This window comes from Physeter macrocephalus, chromosome 11 (genome assembly GCF_002837175.3).
Source record: "Physeter macrocephalus isolate SW-GA chromosome 11, ASM283717v5, whole genome shotgun sequence".
In the NCBI taxonomy this organism is placed as follows: domain Eukaryota; kingdom Metazoa; phylum Chordata; class Mammalia; order Artiodactyla; family Physeteridae; genus Physeter; species Physeter macrocephalus.
The window spans coordinates 84,829,820-84,840,740 of NC_041224.1; the positions used below are offsets into that span (position 1 = coordinate 84,829,820).

The following is a 10,921-nucleotide window of genomic DNA, read 5'->3' on the forward strand; positions in this document are numbered from 1 at the left end:
CTGCTTTTCCGAGCCCTTGCTGCTTGGTGGGCTCTGAACTCCAACTTTACTCCTTTGAAGCCCTTAAGATGCCTACATTTTGTTCAGCCTTTCCCCTAACAGTCACTGCACTGGAATTGGCAAATGCTGCAGTGGGAGAAGGGCTCTCAAATGATGGCTCACCCTGCACTTCTCTTCACTGTGGGCTCTTGGTCCCTCAAGTCCCTGCTTCCTTGGCAGCTCTCTGATGCCTTCAAACAGTTATTTTAAATATCTTTTATTCCTCCAGTTGTTTTAGTAGGAAGGTCATTCTGCCACATGCTAATCTACTTTTACCAGAACTCCCCTACATTAAGATGTGGAGAAACCAAACCTGGAATTTCGATGCTAATTGAGTCATTTGAGAAATTGGCCTCCTCCTAGTGACTCTTACCTGAACTAGGCTGTACCTCTGAAACCTCTCTACCTTTCAGCTAGGTTACACTGGCAGTTCCGTGGTGGAGCTCGGGACAGCCAGCATTCTCTTTACATGAAAGACAATGGACACAATTTCTCTGTTGTTGGGGCCTCTAGCCAGCAAAGTTGCGTGAGTGTTACAATGCAGTCTCCAGGCAGAGCTGGCCATCTCAGAGAGTAATTGCTTACCCTTCTATCACGAAGCTTTACATCCTTGGTTCATAGCCAGGTGCCCAATGGCCACAGCGATGCTCACATGAAGCCTGTTAAGTCCACTTGGGAACAAGTTGACCAGGCAGGAGTGTGAGCAGATCTGAGGATGATAAATATCTGCCCCCATCATTCCACTGTCACCCTGTGAAATCTTCTGAGAAACATACCATGCAAGAGGGGCTGCTGCTAGCTGTGGGCTGTGCTTCTATTTCTCAAACAGTTGTCTCTAAAAGGTCAGAATAAGTAATGATGTATAAAAGGAATGAAATGGTGACAAAAATGGACCCGTTTGCAAAGTGCTTGTACAGTATTTATGGCCCAGATACACCATTTAATGCTGTATTTGGAGAATGATTGATGCTTTAGTGACACCCAATGCTTTGCTTTGCAGGAGCTGGTGACACATAGAGAGGGCACACCATTGTATTTGAGAGGGGCAGGATAGCCGTCTCCTCTGGGTGGCCAAGGGCAAAAGCCTCCTGGACTGTAGCCCTCACTTGTTTTTCTTGTGAATTTGCATCTTTGTATTTTTGCATCTTCCTTTCCTTTCCTTCCAGCCCATGAGACATCCTTAGCGCAGCCACTAAAGCAGAAAATTGGAGGAAGACAGACGTTGTCTGGGTGTGGTGAGGCTTTCTGGGCGTGGTGAGGCTTGACGGGGCACAGATCACAGCTATGTCAATGACAAACAGGAGAAAGACCATGGTCATTGTACAGTCAGACCTCTCTGGGTCAAAGCCCAGCTCTGTGACTTTCCTGTCCTTGGCCTGTCACTTAACCTTAACAATTTATATTTGTTAATCTTGATATTAGAATATTTAAACATTTCAAACTATACAAAAATATGACAAACAATATAAAATAGAAAGAAATTAGTTGACAACTTATTTCCAAAACATCACTATTTCTTATATTGCAGTTAAGCAAGAAGGCAGCTTCCACAGCGCTCCAAAAAACATATAGTGTTCTTAGTGAAGTGTTATCAACAAAAATCAGCACAGTCCCACACAATAATGTCTTCAATTTATTATCTTTTCCACAGTGCAAGTTTTTCACAAACCATAAATCCTTTGCAGTTATTGAGCCTATAAACAAGTGCCTGAATTCCCACATCCCCCCAGTTTAGTATATGCTTGTGAATGTTTTAAGTCTCTCCTTCATCATCTGTCAAAGGAGGGCAATCGTGCCGACGCAGCAGCTATGCTTCGAGAAGGAAATAAGACACTGTCCATGAAGAGTGACACATCCACATTCCGGCTTCTCAATTTCTCCAGCTTCCAATCATCACCAGCCTTTTATCACATGGCATCTTAGCCACCCTCGCCTTGCTTACGCCCTGCATCTTGTCACCACCAGAAAAAGCACCTCATCAGAAATCTTAGTTCTGAACGTCCCAGTCTCCAGCCCTTCCACTTGCTCAGGACCCTGTTCTTCCACTGAATCTGGACCTCCTGTCCACGTGGTCTCTGTCCTGGAGGAGGACAACAAAGTGGACTTCCTGTTCCCATGCCTGTCCCCCTACCCTCTTCTCCCCAAAGCAGATAGATTGATGTCCTCAAAATTTTAAATCCCATCATGTTCTTCCTCTGCTTAAAGCCTTTCAGTGACTTCCTAAGTGGTACCCAATCAACCAAACAACTAACCCGTAAATGCTGATGAGCACCTACTTTGTGCCAGCTGCCGTGTTGTGTGATCTCAGTGCAAAAGATACATGCAGAGCCTGCCGTCAGCTCCTCCTTGTACCATGATGGAAAATTGCCCACTATGTGTCTGGAGCTATCTTGTTTAATCTTTACCATGAAGCAGATTGTTGTCTTCATTTCTCAGGGGATGGAACTGATCCTCAGAGAGGTTAAAGGACTTGCCCAAGATCACACAGATAGTGTGTGATCACACCAGAGCTCCCCAGCTTGCCTGTTTCTGCCATGCTGTCCTGCTTGGGTAGCTCTAGGGTCATGGCTTAGCCCCATCACTTACTCATGAAGCCACCACCATTACCTATAATAAACCCTGTGGTATAACACAGGGAATTAAGACCTTGAAGTCACCCCACCCCCAACACAACCCCTTTGTAGAAAATCTTAGGCTATTTCCCAGGCACAAATCTATATTCTGTGTTCTCTCATTTTCTTGTCTCTTGCCAGTACCCTTACTCCAGGCTTTTTGTCTTATGGCCTCTTGCTTGTCACTGTCACCAACAATTCTGCATCCAACCATCCTGTGAAATAGATGAGATCTGATTATCATCACCATTTTGGATGAAGAAGACAAACAGGCTCAGAGTTTAATTTACCTGCTGGTGCCCAGTTAGTGAACAAGGCTTTGAGTAGAACAAGGCTTTGATCTCAGAACTTCTGCTCAAAAGATTCCATCCCATTATTCCTTGTGGCCATGTCACTGTCATTTCTGCCAGTGGAATTCTGCAGCAGGAAGGGCCAATAGGCTTCATCTAGTGTGTGCTGATGCTTGTTGATTTCAGCAGTTTCTTGCACCTCTGTGTTGGGAAAAACTCTGAGGCTGCATTTAGACTCACCCAGAACGAGTGTCCTGATTAATTAGGCATGTCTGCTAAGTGTGGGGGCATGTATTGGCTGTTCCCAAAATTCTATATCATCTCTCATGTAACATAATGTGGCGGCATCTAGCACAGTGCCTGGGATGACGTTGAAGCTCAGAAAATGTGGAATATTAATTGATATACAGGGTTGTTTCTAGGGAAAAGAGTAGTGAAAAATACTAATTCCTTTAAAATACCAGCCTCTGTTCTTGTGTTAGATGGGGTTCAGGAAATAGAAACACTGGACTAGGGGGTCAAGCACAGTAGGTGAGGTGGTGTAATGCAAAGAATTGGGACTTTGGGGCTGGCATCCCTGGGTTTGAAATCCCTCTCTGTCATGTGGTAGCTGTGTGACCTTCAGCAAGTCACTCAAATGTTATAAACTTCAATTGTGGAGGCGGTAATGGTAATTATCAAATAAGGTTGTTGAGTGGATTAAATGAGATGATGTATATAAAATTGACACATACAAAGTGTCCCATAGACATATGGATATACAGAAAGTGTTCCTGACATATAGGAAGTGTTCCACAGTTGTGAACTAGTAATAGTATGGTGCATGAAATTCATAGCACAGTTTCTTGCACACAAAAGGCACTTGGAAAAGTTTTTCTTTCCTCCTGCTGCAAGGAACCAGGCAGAATGTTCTCCCTCTTCTGTCCCAGATCCTCCATCTGCAAAACAGAATCTGCTTGCTTCATATTCAGGTCTTGGGGTGCCATGGAGATGTCTGTAAGGCTTACAGTCACCCAGATGACAAAAGCAAAGAAAAGATCTGGTCTCTTCTCAAATCATGACCTGCTTCTTCCATTGGAAAGATGCTTACAGATGGCCCCTGTCGGGAGGGGCAGCGAGAGGCTGCATCCTGGGCTCTGGGGTTATTCGCAACAATTGCAGAAGGACCACCAGCATCCACTCTCAGGGTACTCTGCCGATGCTAAGCACCTCTTGGTCCTGCCCTGCATTCTCGCCTTTTGCTGATCAACTTGCATTCAACTCAGGAATGTGCTCTGAGCAGAAGAGAAAATCTAGGCGAGGTGGATGGGGCATTAAGAAAGATGGTTAATTTGCTGGATGCAGAGTCTTTCGGGAAGTGTCTGGAGAGTTTGAAAGATTTTAGACCGATGGACTAAAATAGATACCTAAAAGACTGCTTAGCACTGTCTTGCTAGCCTTCCCCATTTGAAGGTGCTCATAATTATTTCCCTGGATTGTTCTAGATTTTTGTGTTTTGCGCTCTTATTTGAAACTAAATTTGTTTTGAGAAGTGTGGGACTTAGTAGTGAAAAGCACAGGTTTACCCATCCATTCAGACGTGGGTTCAAATCATGACGCTGTTACTGTCTTGCCTCAGAACAATTAATTTACTCTTCTCTCTAACCTGTAAAGTGGAATCATGACACTTCCTTAGAGCTTATTTGTGAGAAGAAAATAAAATAAATGAATGAATGGAAAGCATGTATCACAGAGTACAACCCGGAGTAGGTGATGGAGCCTGTCATTGACATTACTGACTGATCAGATTTTCGGGGTAGAGGGGGAAGAACTCTTGTTTAGGACTCAGAACATTCAGTTATTCTGCAGGCTGAACAAGCTCAGAAGTCCCCAACCTCCCCAAACCCTGTGGAGATAATAATATCGCTTTGCCTACCTTACCAAGTTGTGAAAATCAACAAAGTAATGGGTGAGAAAGGCATGGTTAACTGTAAAGCATTATCCAAGTGGAAGGTGACTTTCTGGGGGGGTTTATTGAGGAATAATTCACATGCAATAAAATCTATGCTTTTAAACTGTACAGTTAAATAAGTTATGATAAGTGCCTTCAGTGGGGTAGCCATGACCATTGTCAAGGTATAGAACCGTTCCATCACTCCAAAAAAATTCCCTCCTGCTCCTTTGCAGTAAATCCCCTTCCCCAATACCCAACCCTTGGCAACTACTGAGCGGCTTTCTGTCCCTGCAGTTTTGTCTTTTGTAGAATGTTATATAAATGGAATCACATGGTGTATAGTCTTCTGTCTGCCTTCTTTTATTTAGCATAATGATTTTGAGATTCATCCACATGCTTGTGTGTACAGGTAGTCTGTTCTTTTTATTACTGAATGATATGGCATTGTATTGTGCTAGAAACTGAACTGTGTCCTCCCTAAATTCAAATGTTGAAGGTCTAAGCCCCACAGTATGATAGCAGGTGGAGATGGAGTCACTGGGAGATAATTAGGTTTACATGAGGCCATGGGAGTAGAGCTCTCATGATGGGATTAGTGCCATTATAAGAAGAGATACCAGAGAGCTCTCTCTCTCCATGTCTCAGCTACATGTGGACATGGTGAGAAGGTGGCCATCTGCCAGGCAGGAAGAAAGCTCTCACCAGGACCCAACCATGCTGACACCCTGCTCTCAAACTCCTAGCCTCCTGAACTGTGAGAAAATAAATTTCCATCTTTTAAGCCACGCAGTCTATGAATTTAGTTATGGGAGCCCGAGCTGACGAAGACATATGGATAGAATTTTTAAAAAAAGAAATTATGGAATATTTCAAATATTTACATTTCTCATATTAATTCCTTTAACACATACCAAAACATTTGATTATAAATATACTGTTCACAAGATCATCACAAGATTAAACATTATGAATTCAGAGCTCTGAATCTGTAAGACATAAAATTTCAAGTGCTGCCATTGGCTTGACATCTCTGAGCCTCACAGGGCCCCAAATACCTCACCAGATGTGCCCCTCACACAGCGGGAAAAGGTTCCTCACCCAGCTAATTCCCCTACCAGTGGCATCAGCTTTGCTGCACAGGGTCCTTACTTCCCTACCAACCCAAGGAGTTATTCAACAAACCAACACATCCTCCCACTGGAACCAACAGTCACATCACTATCTTGTCACTACAAAGCCTGCCTCTCACACCTCCTGGTTGTCCACTCTGTTCCTGAGTGCAGTCCCCATGTGGCCCTGCAAGGTGCAGTGTCCTCCGCCCCCTGGGCTGTGAGGATATGTAATTAATAAACTTCTGCCAATCTCATTGGTCCAGTGTAGGGCGTTGTACTGGGTTGGCCAAAAAGTTCGTTCAGTAACAACTTATGGAAAACCCGAACAAACATTTTGACGAAACCAATATATTTATTTAGGTCTGGGGATCCCTTCTTCACCAATGAGGTGAATGGGAGGTGATCAAAACAAGCACATAGTAGATTTTGTGGTTTGGTAACAGGATTTGAAGCTTAACATCCTCACTGGGCATCTTTCTTCAATCCTTTACTGTGGTTCAGTGAGGCTGTGCTGGGCCTCACTTGCAGATAAGGTTAAAAGGCTTAATGTGTGCCCTTATAAATAGGGACTCATGCACATGATTCTGAGAAGGGGTTGTCTTTATTTTGTATCCCTGCCCTTTCCAGAGGTCCAAGAAACCTCTAGACCAGGATTAGTCAGAAGCTGGAAAGATTTCTCCTGAGGAGAAATAAGAAAGGCCTTCATGGTGAAAGGAGCATCATTAATGGAGAGAAAATGGTCCATTCTCTACTCATTAACAGGATATGATTCTAAGTTGGCTTTACTTTTTCCAGTCCAAGGATCTCCTTACAGCAAGTCTGAATCTAGAGAGTATACTCCATGAACAAAGGGGTGTCTGCTCTAACCATCTGCTTGAAACTCTCCTCAACTCCCTGTCCTTCACTCCCAACTCTGGATTGGCCTCCACAAGCCTCCTGGTGCCTGAGTTATTCAGTGTTCTCCAGAGAAATAGAATCCACAGGAGGGAGGCACTTACATATATACATATAAGGAGGGAGAGACACAGATGGACAGACTGGTTTTAAGGAATTTGTTGACATGATTAGGGAAGCTGTCAAGTCCAAAATTTGCAGAGCATCAGGCTGGAAACCCATGGAAGAGCTGATGTTACAGTTCAAGTCCAAAGACTATCTGCAGCAGAGCAGCTGTAGTCTTGGGGTTGGCTGTCTGCGACTGACATGTTTCTGATTTTTATGTTTATCTTAGTATAGTTTTTAGCTCTTGTTATCATTGGCGATTTGTTTATTAGTTTGGTTGCTCTCTTCTTTTTTTAAAATTACTTAAAAATTTTTTTAATTTTAATAATTTTTAATTTTAATTATTTTATTTTATTTTTATTCATTTTTTTCTTTCTTTTTTTTTCTCCCTTTTCTTCTGAGTTGTGTGGCTGACAGGGTCTTGGTGCTCTGGCCTGGTGTCCGGCCTAAGCCTCTGAGGTGGGAGAGCCGAGTTCAGGATATTGGACCACCAGAGACCACCTGGCCCCACATAATATCAATTGGTGAGAGCTCTCCAGAGAAGTCCATCTCAATACTAAGACCCAGCCCCACCTAATGGCCAGCAAGCTCCAGTGCTGGACAACCTATGCCAAACAACTAGCAAGATAGGAACACAACCCCACCCCATTAGCAGAGAGGCTGCCTAAAATCATAGTAAGTCCATAGACACCTCAAAACACACCATCAGATGCAGCCCTGCCCACCAGAAAGACAAGATCCAGCCCCACCCACCAGAACACAGGCACCAGTCCCCCTCACCAGGAAGCCTACACAAGCCACTGAATCAACCTTACACACTGGGGCCAGAAACCAAAAACAATGGGAACTATGAACCTGCAGCCTGTGAAAAGGAGACCCCAAACACAGTAAGTTAAGCAAAATGGGAAGACAGAGAAATATGATGCAGATGAAGGAGCAAGGTAAAAACCCACCAGACCAAACAAATGAAGAGGAAATAGGCAGTCTATGTGAAAAAGAATTCAGAATAATGATAGTGAAGATGATCCAAAATCTTGGAAATAGAATGGAGAAAATACAAGAAGAGAAAAAGGAAGGGTCTGAGAAAATATTTGAAGAGATTATAGTTGAAAATTTCCCAAACATGGGAAATAGTCAAGTCCAGGAAGCGCAGAGTCCCATTCAGGATAAATCCAAGGAGAAACACACCAAGACACATATTAATCAAACTATCAAAAATTAAATACAAAGAACAAATATTAAAAGCAGCAAGGGAAAAGCAACAAATAACATACAAGGGAACCCCTATAAGGTTAACAGCTGATCTTTCAGCAGAAACTCTGCAAGCTAGAAGGGAGTGACAGAACATATTTAAAGTGATAAAAGGGAAAAACCTACAAGCTAGATTACTCTACCCAGCAAGGATGTCACTCAAATTTGACAGAGAAATTAAAACCTTTACAGACAAGCAAAAGCTAAGAAAATTCAGCACCACCAGACCAGCTTTACAACAAATGCTAAAGGAACTTCTCTAGGCAGGAAACACAAGAGAAGGAAAAGACCTACAAGAACAAACCCAAAACAATTAAGAAAATGGTACTAGGAACATACATATCGAAAATTACTTTAAATGTAAATGGATTAAATGCTCCAACCAAAACACATAGACTGGTTGAATGGATACATAACCAAGACCTGTATATATGCTGTCTACAGGAGACCCACTTCAGACCTAGGGACACATACAGACTGAAAGTGAGGGGATGCAAAAAGATATTCCATGTGAATGGAAATCAAAAGAAAGTTGGAGTAGCAATTCTCATATCAGACAAAATAGCCTTTAAAATAAAGACTATTACAATAGACAAAGAAGGACACTACATAATGATCAAGGGATCAATCCAAGAAGAAGATATAACAATTGTAAATATTTATGCACCAAACATAGAAGCACCTGAAAGCATAAGACGAATGCTAACAGCCGTAAAAGGGGAAATCGACAGTAACACAATCATACTAGGGGACTTTAACACCCCACTTTCACCAATAGACAGATCATCCAAACCGAAAATAAATAAGGAAACACAAGCTTTAATGACACATTAAACAAGATGGACTTAATTGATATTTATAGGACATTCCATCTAAAAAAAAACAGATTACACTTCCTTCTCAAGTGCTCATGGAACATGCTCCAGGATAGATCATATCTTGGGTCACAAATCAAGCCTTGGTAAATTTAAGAAAATTGAAATTGTCTCAAGTATCTTTTCTGACCACAATGCTATGAGACTAGATATCAACTACAGGAAAAAAAACTGTAAAAAATACAAACACATGGAGGCTAAACAATACACTACTAAATAAGCAAGAGATCACTGAAGAAATCAAAGAGGAAATAAAAAAATACCTAGAAGAAAACAGCAATGAAAACACAAGCCAAAACCTATGGGATGCAGCAAAAGCATTTCTAAGAGGAAAGTTTATAGTAATACAATCCTAACTCAAGAAACAAGAAATATCTCAAATAGACAACCTAACCATACACCTAAAGCAATTAGAGAAAGGAGAACAAAAAACCCCAAAGTTAGCAGAAGGAAAGAAATCATAAAGATCAGATCAGAAATAAATGAAAAAAAGTGAAGGAAACAATAGCAAAGATCAATAAAAGTAAAACCATGTTCTCTGAGAAAATAAACAAAATTGATAAATCACTACCCAGACCATGTTCTTGGATTGGAAGAATCAACATTGTGAAAATGACTACTCTACACAAAGCAATCTACAGATTCAATGCAGTCCCTATCAAACTACCAATGGCATTTTTCACAGAACTAGAACAAAAAATTTCACAATTTGTATGGAAACACAAAAAACCCCGAATAGCCAAAGCAATCTTGAGAAAGAAAAATGGAGTTGGAGGCATCAGGGTCTCTTACTTCAGACTATACTACAAAGCTACAGTAAGCAAGACAGTATGGTACTGGCAGAAAAACAGAAATATAGATCAATGGAACAGGATAGAAATACCAGAGATAAGCCCAGGCACATATGGTCACCTTATCTTTGATAAGGGAGGCAAGACTGTACAGTGGAGAAAAGACAGCCTCTTCAGTAAGTGGTGCTGGGAAAACTGGACAGCTACGTTTAAAAGAATGAAATTAGAACACTTCCTAACACCATACACAAAAATAAACTCAAAATGGATTAAAGACCTAAATGTAAGTCCAGACACTATAAAACTCTTAGAGGAAAACATAGGAAGAACACTCTGAGATAAATCACAACAAGATCCTTTTTGACCCATTTCCTAGAGAAATGGAAATAAAAACAAAAATAAACAAATGGGACCTAATGAAACTTAAAAGCTTTTGCACAGCAAAGGAAACCATAAACAAGATGAGAAGACAGCCCTCAGAATGGAGAAAATATTTGCAAACGAAGCAACTGACAAAGGGTTAATCTCCAAAAGATACAAGCAGCTCATGCAGCTCAATATCAAATAAACAACAACCCAATCCAAAAATGGGCAGAAGATCTAAATAGACATTTCTCCAAGAAGACATACAGATTGCCAACAAACGCATGAAAGGATGCTCAACATCACTAATCATTAGAGAAATGCATGATCCACTCCCATTTACCATTGCAACAAAAAGATTAAAATACCTAGGAATAAACCTACCTAGGGAGACAAATGACCTGTATGCAGAAAACTATTAGACACTGATGAAAGAAATTAAAGATGATACACACAGATATACCATGGAGAGATATACCAAATGCAAATCAAAACTACAATGAGGTATCACCTCACACCGGTCAGAATGGCCATCATCAAAAAATCTACAAACAATAAATGCTGGAGAGGGTGTGGAGAAAAGGGAACCCTCTTGCACTGTTGGTGGGAATGTAAATTGATATAGCCACTATGGAGAACAGTATAGAGGTTCCTTA

General features: G+C 41.5%; 1 long non-coding RNA gene across 3 annotated transcripts in view; it reads right to left on the minus strand.

Moving 5' to 3' along the window:
• Positions 1-1,561: 1,561 nt before the first annotated feature.
• LOC114487196 (uncharacterized) overlaps positions 1,562-10,921 on the minus strand; it is a 14,582-nt gene continuing 5,222 nt past the window's right edge. For 2 of the 3 annotated variants that reach the window (XR_003682045.2, XR_003682044.2), the window contains one exon: positions 1,562-2,866. This is a non-coding gene — a long non-coding RNA (uncharacterized lncRNA). Of the gene's footprint in view, positions 2,867-2,941; positions 4,234-10,921 lie in introns of all 3 variants that reach the window. The other variant, XR_003682046.2, reaches the window with a different exon arrangement.